This window comes from Artibeus jamaicensis, unplaced genomic scaffold (assembly GCF_021234435.1).
Source record: "Artibeus jamaicensis isolate MK-2021 breed Jamaican fruit bat unplaced genomic scaffold, CSHL_Jam_final contig_426, whole genome shotgun sequence".
NCBI classification, from domain to species: domain Eukaryota; kingdom Metazoa; phylum Chordata; class Mammalia; order Chiroptera; family Phyllostomidae; genus Artibeus; species Artibeus jamaicensis.
Window position 1 is genome coordinate 5,116,467 of NW_026521826.1, and position 12,531 is coordinate 5,128,997.

The window sequence follows — 12,531 nt, forward strand, 5'->3', positions numbered from 1 at the left end:
GGACCAGGAGAATGAAAAGGAAGAGGCAGAGCGAGGGTCTGCCACTCTAGGGTAGACAGGTGAGTGCAGGTGGAGATGAGTCACCCACATATTCTTTTTGCACCCCAAAAAATATCCCCAACTTAAAAATAAGTAGTTGCAAAAGTACATCTGTAATTGGAGCTTAGAATCCATGGGAACTGTGATAGTAGATACTATTTAGGTTCCAAGATTAGCCCACTAACTATTATTCTGTTAATTCAGAATGAATTTATAAAACTGAGCACCTATTCTAGCTCAGTGATTTTCAACCTGTGTGCTATAAGAATTTTTAAAACATGCAATACCTGCCCTGGCTGGTGTAGCTCAGTGGATTGAGGGCAGACCTGCGAACCAGACAGCCATGGTTCGATTACCAGTCAGGGCACATGCCTGGGTTGCAGGCCTGTTCCCAGCAGGGGATGCACGAGAGGCAACCATACATTGATATTTCTCTCCCTCTCTCCTTCCCTTCCCCTCTAAAGATAAATAATAAAATCTTTAAAAAAAAAAAAAGGCATGCGATACCTGACTATTTAGTTAGGGCACTGACCTTTTTTTCTCTTAGATTGTCGAATTAAAAAAAAATGACAACAGCCAACATAACAACAGCTGTTCAGTGTGAATGAATCAAAATTATACCTACCTTTTGCCACATTGGCAAGAAATATATTCTTCGGTGTGCTGCAGAATTTTTTTATGTGAGCTATGAGATGAAAAAGGTTGATCATGGCTGTTCTAGCTTTTGAGACCCTCTGTTTTTCTTCCTGAGAGTTTAGATTTACTGTGGGTTTAGTAGCCCATTTTAAGTCTAATTTCTCAATTTAAAAACACAAAATGATTGTGATCCTCAGGGAAACTAGTTTTACTACATAAGAAGAGAACATTTGTATTCTCAGCTACAAATGCAGTGGAGACCATCAGCACCACCAAGACAGGAACCTACTAGTTCAGCTCCTGGACGGCCAGTAGTACCAGCATCAGCTGGGAGCTCTTTAGAAAGTCAAATCCTCCACCCCCACCCAGACCCACTGAGTTAGAAACCAAGGGGTGGGCTCAGGAATATGAGTTTCTATTTTTTTTTAATTTTTCAATCACATTTGACATATAATATTAATTTTAGGTATACAGCATAGTGATTAGACATTTATATACCTTATGAAGTGATCACCCCACTAAGTCTAGAGGTGTCAGAGGTATCATTCATAGTTGTCACTGTGTTATTGACTATATATCCTATGCTGCATACAGTCAGCAGCCTGAGTTTTAACAGACCCCCCACCCCAAGCTCGCTATACCCTGAAGTTTGAGAAGCACAGTGCTCAGGTCAAGTGCACAAGGCCAGGCCTACATCTTTTTCACCTTTATTTGCTCAGCATCTAGCAAAGTGCCCAGCACTTGCTTCTCATTCAGGGCCGCCTTGCCCCCAGGGGACATTTGGCAACGTCTGGAGGCATCTGTGGTTGTCGCAAATGGAGAGAGAGGATGCCACCGGCACGTAGTAGGTCAGAGCCAGCAGTACTGCCACACAACCTGCAATGCACAGGGTGGCTCCCTGCAACAAGCATGCCAACAGTGCTGAGGCTGAAAAACCTTGTTTAGAATAAATATATGAAATGCAGTGATGCCAAGAGAATTCCCTTATCCACTCCTCGCTGTCTGTCATCACTTGTGCCCAGTTAGAGAATTCTAGCCCCACAATGAGAAGGGAACAGGGTGACTTGGGGAAACCTGTCTCTCTTTTCCATACTCTCTTCTCATTTGGGGCCATGAGTGGCACTGTAAGTGATATAAAATATGCTCACAATAAGTGCTTATTATTTATTTATTTATTTATTTATTTATTTATTTATTTATTTATTTATTTATTACAGAATCTATTGGGGTGACAATGGTTAAAATTCAACAGGTTTCAGGTGTACAATTCTATAATATGAGTATATTATACTTGTATTGTGTCTTTACCACCATAAGTCAAGTTTCCTTCCACCACCATTTTTTCTGCCTCCAGAGCCCATGCTATTAACCAAAACTTTATTCTGAGGCTGTAGTACTCCATATAACTCATTCTCTCTATGTGTCAAAAAAACAACAACATGAATTAATACAAGGTGATAATCATGCAGGAATAGTTAGTCCCTACAAATGGAACAGATAATCCGGAAATACCTTTTAAAATAGAAAAGCTGAAGCTATAAAAAGATAAAATTAAAAAATATTAGAGAACAAAGATTTCTCATAAATGATATCAGAAAACCTATTCAGCATTATTTTAAAGTTGGTTTAAACACAGTTTTACAACAACCATTAGGGTAAAAATTAGAAGGAAAATGCCCTTAAAAGAGGATGAAGAAGAATTAGAAAAAAATGCACAGATTTGGATATGTACAAATTTCAAATGGCTGCATGTTTTTAAAAACTCATTTTAAAAAGGTATACAATAGTCTGGGGAAAATGGTCAAAATGTGGCAGATAAATCTTATTAAAAACCCATATAAATTAGCAAAAATTTAAAAAGACATTAAGTTCCTAACAGAGAAATGAGCAAAATAGAAGGTACAACTTGTAAACAAATTTGTGAAATAAATGTTCAGTCTAACTATATTAAAAGAAATGGAGGACACAGAAGGCCCAGAGACATATAAAAGGATGCTCAGCATCATTAGCCATCAGAGAGATGCAAACCACAATAAGATACCACTTCACACTGGTCAGAACGGCCATAATTAGGGAACCAACAAACAACAAATGTTGGAGATGATGTGGAGAAAAGGGAACCCTAGTGCACTGTTGGTGGAAATGCAGATGGGTACAGCCACTGTGGAAAACTGTACGGAATTTCCTCAAAAAACTAAAAATGGAACTGCCTTTTGATCCAGCAATTCTACTGCTGTGATTATACCCTAAGAACCCTGCAACACCAATTCAAAAGAACTTATACACCCCAATGTTCATAGCAGTGTTATTTACAAGAGCCAAGTGCTGGAAACAGCCTAAGTGCGCATCAGTAAGTGAGTGGATCAAAAAATGGTTACGCAATGGAATACTGTGCAGCAGAAAGAAAGAAGGAACTACATTTCTCAACAGCATGGATGGAACTGGAGAGCATTGTGCTAAGTGAAATAAGCCAGGTGGTGAAAGACAAATACCATATGATCTCACCTATAAGAGGAACCTAATCAACAAAACAAATAAATGAGCAAAATAAAAACAGGGGTATGGAAAAAAATGAACAGACTGACAGTGACCAGAGGGGGGTGGATAAAAGAGGAAAGAAGGTCTAGTCAAGGAACATGTATAAATGACCCATGGATATGGACAACAGGGTGAGGATTGTCTGTGGGAGTGGGGAGTGGGGAGTGGGTAGGGCAGGGGACAGCAATGGAGGAAAACTGGGACAACTATAATAGAACAACAATAAAAAAGAATGCAAAATTACAAAAAAAGCATCTCTTTTACTTTTTTTTATGATACTCTCACTGTTGGAATGGACAAAATTAAGCTGGTATTCTTATATAGAGTGTTGATAGAAAGCAATTTACCAACATATACCAAGTACCATTAAAATATTCATGCCCCTTCACCCAATAATCACATGTCTGAGAATCTATTCTACTATAATCCAAAACCATGAAAAATCATGTCTTTGGATTATAATCCAGCTATCATCCAAAAACATGAAAAAATTAAATGAATAAGGTAGTTGCTGAAATATTATTTATAATAGCAAAAAACAAGCAAATAATGAAAGAAAAGCAACCCACTTTTCAGAACAGAGAATAGTTCATTAATTTATGGAAAAATTACTTACTAGAACATTATACACTCTTAAAAATAATTATGAAACCAATAACATAAAAACCCTTATAATATCTAGTTGTGCAGATAGAAATATAGAGATTTTAAGTTGTTTCAGGGCATGGAATTGAGTCACTATTTTCTCTAATTTCTAAATGTATTCTGGATTTAAAAAGGCCCAGGTTCCGATCCCAGCTGCATCCCTTCACCCACCAACAGTGTGACCTTAGCTGAGTGACACCACCTCTTGATGCCTCAGTCCTCCCATGGCCATTTATCGCCCTCTACCCTCCTCTGCCTCCCGCTACCACCCCTTCCCTCTGGTACCCACCACGCTGTTGTCTGTGTCTGTGAGGTTTTCTTTTGTGCAATGCATATAATTATAATTTTTCATGTGGTAGAAATACAATGTGAAAATTTGGGCAACAATGTTTATTGTAAGCCAGTTTAATAATGATCCGTATACATTTTTACTCTTATTTAACTTTACTTTCTCATATTTCAATTGAAGCTTGAATATGCAAAAAAACATTTGATCCACACACACATATTAAAATGTAAATTGAAATTTAATTTAATTCTATATCATCAAAAACATTTACCACCTGTTTGGAATTGTTTTTTATATTATTTTTATAAAGCTAATTGTCCTGAATAATTTTTATATTTTTGTCTCTAAATGGAGAATCAGACAGGCATTTTTAGGTTATAACTTGTGACTCCTGCTTTGCAAATGACACATGTTGCGAATGGACTCCTGGTTATGAGTGTGTGAAATTAGATAGCCTGGGTTCAAATGCAGCTATTATTCACTAGCTGTGGGATATTGTGCACCTCGCTTGTGCCATAGTTTTCTTAGATGTACAATCAGGAGATAGTAGTAACATCTTTCAGAGAGTTGTTTTTACTTAAGCCCTTCACCTTTCTCACCCAGCCCCACAACCACCCTCCCCTTTAATGGCTGTCAGTCTGTTCTTTGTATCTGTGAGTCTGTTTCTGTCTCGTTTGTTAGTTTAGGTTGCTCCTTGGATTCCATATATATGAGATCCCTTCTCATTTTGTTGGTGTAGCACCATTTGTCTATTTTTTCTTTTGTTTCCCTTGCCCAAGAAGATATATCAGAAAAAAATATTGCTACAAGAAGTGTTCAAGATTTTGCTGCCTGTGTTTTCTTCCAGGATTTTTGCGGTTTCATGTCTAACATATAAGTCTTTAATCCATTTTGAGTTTACTCTTGTGTATGGTATAAGAAAGTGGTCTAATTTCATTTTTCTTTTTTGGCAGGTATCTGTCCAATTTTCCCAACAACATTTTTTGAATAGACTACACTTACCCTTCTATGTTCTTTCTTCCTTTGTCAAATATTAATTGACCATAAAGGCATGGGTTTATTTCTGGGGTATCTGTTTGCTTATTGATCCATATGTGTATTTTTATGCCAGTACTATGCTGTTTTGTTTATTGTGGCCTTGAAGTATATTTTGATATCTGGTACTGAGATTCCTCCAACTTTGTTTTTCTTTCTCAAGATTGCTGTGGCTCTTTGGGGGCTTTTGTGGTTCCATATACATTTTTGGAGTTTTTGTTCTAGTTCTGTGAAATACACCACTGGTATCTTGTAGAAATTTCACTGAATCAATAGATTGCTTTGGGTAGTATGGATATTTTAATGATATTAATTCTTTGTATCCATTAACACAGTATATGCTTCCACTTATTTGTATATTCTTCAATTTCTTTCTTCAATGTCTTCTAATTTTTCCAGTACAGGTCTTTTATATTGTGGATAAATGTATTCCTAGGTATTTAATTTTTTGAGGCAAATATAAATGGGTTTGTTTTTATAGTTTCTTTTTCTGATAATTCATTATTGGTATATACAAATGCAATTGATTTCTGGATATTTATTTTGTATCTGCTACTTTACTGAATGAATTGATCAGTTCTAGCAGTTTTTTGTGGAATCTTTGGGTTCTTTATATACAGTATCATGACATCTGAAAATAATGACAGTTTTGCTTCTTCTTTTCCAATTTGGAAAACGCTTTTAGCTTTTGCCCATCAAGTATGATGTTGGCTGTGGGTTTGTCATATATGGCCTTTATTATATGGTAGTATGTTCTTTCTATTCCTACTTTGCTGAGAGTTTTTATCATGAATGAGTGAGTGCTGGATTTTATCAGATGCTTTTTTCACTTCTATTGATATGATCATGTGATTTCTTTATCCTTCATTTTGTTTATTTGGGCTATCACATTTACTAATTTGTTAATATTCTACCAACCTTACCAACACTGCATCCCTGGACTAAATTCCACTTGATCATGGTGTATGAATTTTTCTGTAAACCCTCACCCAAGGACATGCTTATTGATTTTAGAGAGGGGAATAGAGGGAAAAGAGAGGGAGAGAAACATTGATGTGAGAGAGATACATTGATTGGTTTTCTTTTGTACATGTATGTTGGTTGTCTTTTGTGCCCTGACTGGGGACTGAACCTGCAACCTTGCCAGGTAGTCTGACCAGGAATCAAATTCACAACCTTTTGGTGTGCAGAACACCACCCAACCAAGTGATCCACACTGGCTGGGGCCAATTTTTTTTTTAATTTTTAAACTTTTTTTATTGATTATGCCATTACATTTGTTCTATTCCCCCCATTCCCCTCCACCCTGCACACCCCTCCCCCACCATTTCCCCCTTTAGTTCATGAACACGTGTCTCAAATTCTTTAGATTCTGTATTCCCCCTACTATTCGTACCCTCCCCCCTATCTATTTTCTATCTACTGTCTATGCTACTTATTTTCTGTACCTTCTCCCCTCTTCTCCTTCTCCCACTCCTCTGTTGCTAATTTTCCACGTGATCTTCATTTCTATGGTTCACTCCTGATCCAGCTGTCCTCTTAATTTGCTTTTGTTTTAGGTGTGGTTGTTGATAACTGTGAGTTTGCTGTCCTTTCACTGTTCAACTTTTTTATCTTCTTTTACTTAGGCAAGTCCCTTTAACATTTCATATAATAAGGGCTTGGTGATGATGAACTCCTTGAATTTGGTCTTATCTGAGAAGCACTTTATCTGTCCTTCCATTCTAAATGAAAACTTTGCTGGATAGATCAATCTTGGATGTAGGTCTTTGGTTTTCATGACTTGGAATACCTCTTTCCAGCCCCTTCTTGCCTGTAAGGTCTCTTTTGAGAAATCCGCTGACAGTCTGATGGGAACTCCTTTGTAGGTGACTGTCCCCTTATCTCTTGCTGCTTCTAGGATTCTCTCCTTCATTTTAATCTTGGCTAATGTAATGATGATGTGCCTTGGTGTGTTTCTTCTTGGGTCCAGCTTCTTTGGGACTCTCTGAGCTTCCTGGATTTCCTGGAAGTCTCTTTCCTTTGCCAGAATGGGAAAGTTCTCTTATTATTTGTTCGAATAAGGTTTCCACTCGTGACTCTTCCCCTTCTGGTACCCCTATAATTCAAATGTTGAAACGTTTAAAGATGTCCTGGAGGTTCCTAAACCTCTCCTCATTTTTTTGAATTCTTGTTTCTTCATTCTTTTCTGTTTGGTCATTTTTTTTCTTCCTTCTGGTATACTCCCTTGATTTGAGTCCCAGTCTCCTTTCCATTATTATTGGTTTCCTTTGCATTTCCCTTCATTTCAATTAGTTTAGCTTTCATATGTTTCTCTAATTTGTGACTAAAATCAACCAGTTCTGTGAGGATCCTGATAACCAGTGTTTGAACTATGCATCTGAAAGTTTGGCTATTTCTTCATCGCTTAGATTTATTGGCTCTGGGGCTCTGAGTTGTTCTTGAGTCATTTTTGGTCTGTTTGCGCCGGTAAGAGGAGCGAAGCCTTAGTTCTTTACCAGGGCGGGGTCACCCAGGTCGCTGGTTTGTGACGCTGTGTGTGGGGGTGGGGTCAGAGAGGGAGCAATGGCGGTCCTCTCCGCTAGCCCAGTCCGTCCCGTCCCACCACTCGCCCTACCACTCGCCCCGGCCTGTTTATCCGATTGGAATTGTGTGAGCCTGCTGCCCTGCGCCTTGCGGTCTCAATGCTCGCCTTCTCACTGGTTTATCTGCACGCAAATGCGTGACCTACCGCAGACAGCCAGCCATGCCTCTTCCCTGTGTGCGCCCGTAGCTAGCCCGCACCTGTGATCCACGCCTCCAGCTGCTTGCGCACCACCAGGTAAGGGATCTTTTTGGGTCAACCCGCTTCGCTGCTGGCTTTGCCCCTCTTATCAGTTTAGCTGAGCATTTCTTTTTTTTTTGGACTCTGTATTGTCGATTTTCTGTGTGGTTTGGTTGTGTTTATTGTTGTTAAAAATAGTTGTTCTTAGATTTGGTTGTGCATGGAAGCAAGGTGCTTCCACCTACGCCTCCATCTTGGCGGAAGTCCTCCCCAAGTTTTTCAATGGATTGCTGGATCGGGTTTGCTAACATTTTGTTGAGAATTTTAACATCTATGTTCATCAGGGATATTGGCCTATAATTTTCTTTCTTTGTAGTGCTTTTATCTGGTTTTGGAATTAGGATAATACTGGTCTTGTTAAATGAGCTTGGGAGTCTTCCCTCCACTTGGATATTTTTAAATAGTTTGAGAAAGGTGTTATTTTTCTTTGAATCTTTGGTAAAATGCAACTGTGAAGCCATTTGGCCCAGGACTTTCATTTTGGGGGATTTTTTTGATTACTGCTTCTATTTCACTAGGTATAGTCTGTCTATTCAGATTTCTTGAGCCTTCCTGATTCAATTTTGGAAGATTGTATGTTTCTAGGAATTTATCCATTTCACCCAGATTGTCCAATTTGTTGGCATATAGTTTGTTCATAATACTTCCTTATAATCCTTCATATTTCTTTGGTGTCAGTTGTTACTTCTCTTTAATTTCTAATTTTATTTATTTGAGTCCTCTCTTTTTTTCGTGATGAGTCTGGTTAAAAGTTTGCTAATCTTATTAATCTTTTCAAAGAACAGGGTCTTGGTTTCACCAATCTTTTGTATTTTTTTTAGACTCTTTCATTTATTTCTGCTCTGAACTTTATTATTTCCTTCTACTCACTTTGGGTTTTGTCTGTTTTCCTTTTCTAGTTCCTTTATGTGTAAAATTAGATTGTTTATTTGAGACTTTTCTTGTTTCTTAAAGTAGGCCTGTAATGCTATGAACTTCCCTCTTAGGACTGCTTTCGTTGTGTCCCATATATTTTGGGGCTGTTGTGTTCTCATATTCATTTGTTTCAACATATTTTTCATTTTTTCCTTGATCTCATTTTTAACACATTCATTGTTAAATAACATGTTATTTAGCCTCCATGTCTCTTTGTGCTTTTCAGTTTTTTCTTGTGATTGACTCCTGTTTTATACCACTATGGTAAGAGAAGATGTTTGGTATGATTTTAATCTTCTTAAATTTATTGAGACTTGTTTTATATCCTAACATGTAGTCTATCCTAGAAAATGTTCCTTGTGTGCCTGAAAAGAATGTATATTCTACTGCTTTGGGATGAAATGCTCTGAAGCTATCAATTAAATCCATGTGATCCAGTGTTTCATTGAAGGCTTCTGTTTCCTCGTTCATTTTCTGTCTGGAAGATATAGCCATTGATGTTAATGGGATGTTAGAATCCCCTATTATGACTGTTTCAGCATCAACCTCTCCTTTTATGTCCATCAGATTTGCTCTATATATCTAGGTGTTCCTACATTGGGTGCATAATGTTTGCAAGGGTTATATTCTTTTTTTGGATTGTTCCCTTTATCATTATGTAGTGTCCTTCCATGTCTCTTACTTTAGTTTTAAAGTCTATTTTGTCTGATATAAGTATTAGTACACCTTTTAAAAATTTTCCATTTGCATTAAGTATCATTTTTCATTCCTTTACCTTTAATCTGTGTGTATCTTTTGTTCTGAGGTGGGTCTCTTGTAGTTATCATACCTATGGGTTTTATTTTCTTATTCATTTAGTTACCTCTGTCTTGATTGGAGCATTTAAGCTATTTACATTGAAAGTGATTATTATTAAGTACTTATTTATTGCCATTTTATTCTTTTAATATGTTCTTCTTCTCCTCTTTTTTCTTCTTCAAGACCCATGAACATTTCTTGTAATACTGGTTTGGTGGTAACAAACTCCTGTAGGGTTTTCTCGTCTGGGGAGCTCTTTATTTCTCCCTCAATTTTAAATGATAGCCTTTCTAGGTAAAGTAGTCTTGATCATTGGTCCTTGCTTTTCATTACTTTGAATATTGACATTTTCATGACAATTACTTCTAGCAAAAAATGGTTTTGTTGAGAAATCAGCTGACAGTCTATGGGAGCTCCTGTAGAAAACTAATTGTCTTTCTCTTGCTGCTTTTAACATTCTCTCTTTTATTTAACCCTTGTCATTGTAATTATCATGTGTCTTGGTGTGGGACTCTGGATTCATCTTGCTTTGGACTCTGTACTTCCTGGACTTGTGTGTCTTTTTCTTCACCAGGTTAGGGAAATTTTGAGTCATTATTTCTTCAAATAAGTTCTCAATTCCTCGCTCACTTTCTTTTCCTTCTGGTACCACAATGATGTGCATGTTGTTATGCTTTATGTTATCTCAAAGGTCCTTTAAATTAACCTCATTTTTTAAATTCTTTTTTCTTTTCGATGTTCTGTTCAGGTGTTTTCTGCTACCTTGTCTTCCAAATTACTGATTCAGTCCTCTGCTTCATCCAACCTACTGTTTATTCATTCTAGTGTATTCTGCATTTCAGATATTTTATTCTCCATTTCTAACTGATTCTTTTTTATGGTTTCTCTGCTATTTTTCATGCTCTTTAATTCTCACTAAGTTCCTTAAACATCTGTATATCCCTCTTTTTTTTTGAACTCTGTATCTGATAAATTGCTTGCCCCCATTTCATTTTACTTTTTTTCTGGAGAGCTCTCCTGTTCTTTCATTTGGGATATTTTTCTTTGTCTCCTCCCCATTCTGGCTTCCTTTTGTGTTTGTTTCTATGTACTAGGATGATCCTCTTGACTTCCCAGTCTTGACAGTGGGCCTAATGCAGTAGGTATTCCCTGGGTTCCATTTATGTGGTCTCATTAATCAAGTGAGGTGGGAGCTCCAGGAATGTCCCTCATGTGGGTTAGGTGGGCCTTCCTTTTGTAATTGAGTCTTAACTGCTATCACCCATTCATGTGTGGGGTTGACCCTCAGGCTGGCTGACTGTGAGGATCATCCCCTACCATAGCGTATGAGTTGCTGTTCAGGTGTTTACCACAGGAAGTTGAATTTGGCTCAGCAGGGTCTGGTGCCTGCTGAGATCTTCCCTTGGATCGCTGCTTGTGAAGCTCATTGGATCCTGCTCTGGTGTTGTCTGAAGTTGATTACCAGGTGTGTTGGTTTTGCGGCATCTTTGGAGGGATTCTGGTTTAGGCCAATGTCAGACACTGCCTGTGACTTTTCCTGGACAGCCTGTTAGGCGCTACAAAGTGGTCCACGGTTTGTGGTTGCCTCTTCTGGGGTTGGGTGTACATGGGAAGGACAAAGCTGTGCACCAAGGCTGGTGTTTATCAACACCAAGTCATCCTGGGGTCCACCCTACCTCCCTTCATGTGACAGCTGCCTGTTAGGCTCAGTCCCTGAAAGAGCCTGTGGCAGAATTCAAGTTGCATGAAGCAGTTCTCAGCGAATCACCAGATAGGTGTGAGCAATCACCAGATCGATATAGGTTCAAACTCGGTGCCAATGCTAGGTCCGAGGCCACTCAGCAAATGTCCCAGGGTAAACCAAACCTAACTGCCACCTTCTGGGTGCTTGCACACTTGTGGTGGGGCAGGTCTCAGGAAATCATCAGGATGTGGTGAGCAGAGTTTATCAGGCCCAAACAGATAAAAAATTGGTATTGTGAAAGTAGGGCTATGTAAGTCTGTAGTGTGATGGGAAAATGACCCCTGTCCTGTTGCCACACAACCGAGTCTCTCCAGATTCTGCTAGGAGGCCAATCTTAGCATGGCGGAGCCCCTGGGAGTCAGGGGGATGGGGATAGAGAACCTTGTATGATATGGAGGTGCTAGTCAGGCTGGAGAGAAGGTAGATGGAATCCTCCACCCCAGAGCCATACAACTCAGTCAGTCCCAGATTCTTCCCAGACCTCAGCATGGCAGAACCACCAGGATTTGGGAGAGTGGGGTCACTAGGAGCTCAGAGAGTGGGGCTAGAGATCTCCTGTGAGGTGGAAGTGCCAATTTCATGGGAAAGTGGTGGGAATGGTCCCTGCCCCAAAGCCACACAATTCAGCCACTGACAACTCATAAGTCTGTCCAGACAGACCTCTACTCCTCAGCCCAGGCAGCTGACTCCTCAGCAGAGAGCAAGCATCACAGGCTGGGGCATGAGAGAGCCCAAAGGGTGGGGCTATTGTTTTCTCCCAGGCTGATGTCGTATGGAGGGGAGTGTTCCACCCAAGAAAGATGGCATATGCACTGTGGGAGAGGGACTCAGCACCGGAATCCTGGTAGCTGTCCCTTCAGCTCTCTCCCAGAGCCACAGATCCCAGTCTCCTTTCACAGGACTCTAGTCTTCTCTGTCCTCTGTCCATCTGATCCTAGGGTGAGTGACTACAAATGAAATTTTGTGCATTGGCCCTTTAAGAGGGTGCATGTGTGTCTAGCTGACTGCTACCTCCTTAGCAGACAGAATCCTCACTGACTTTCATAGCCAGATGTTATATTGGTGCCT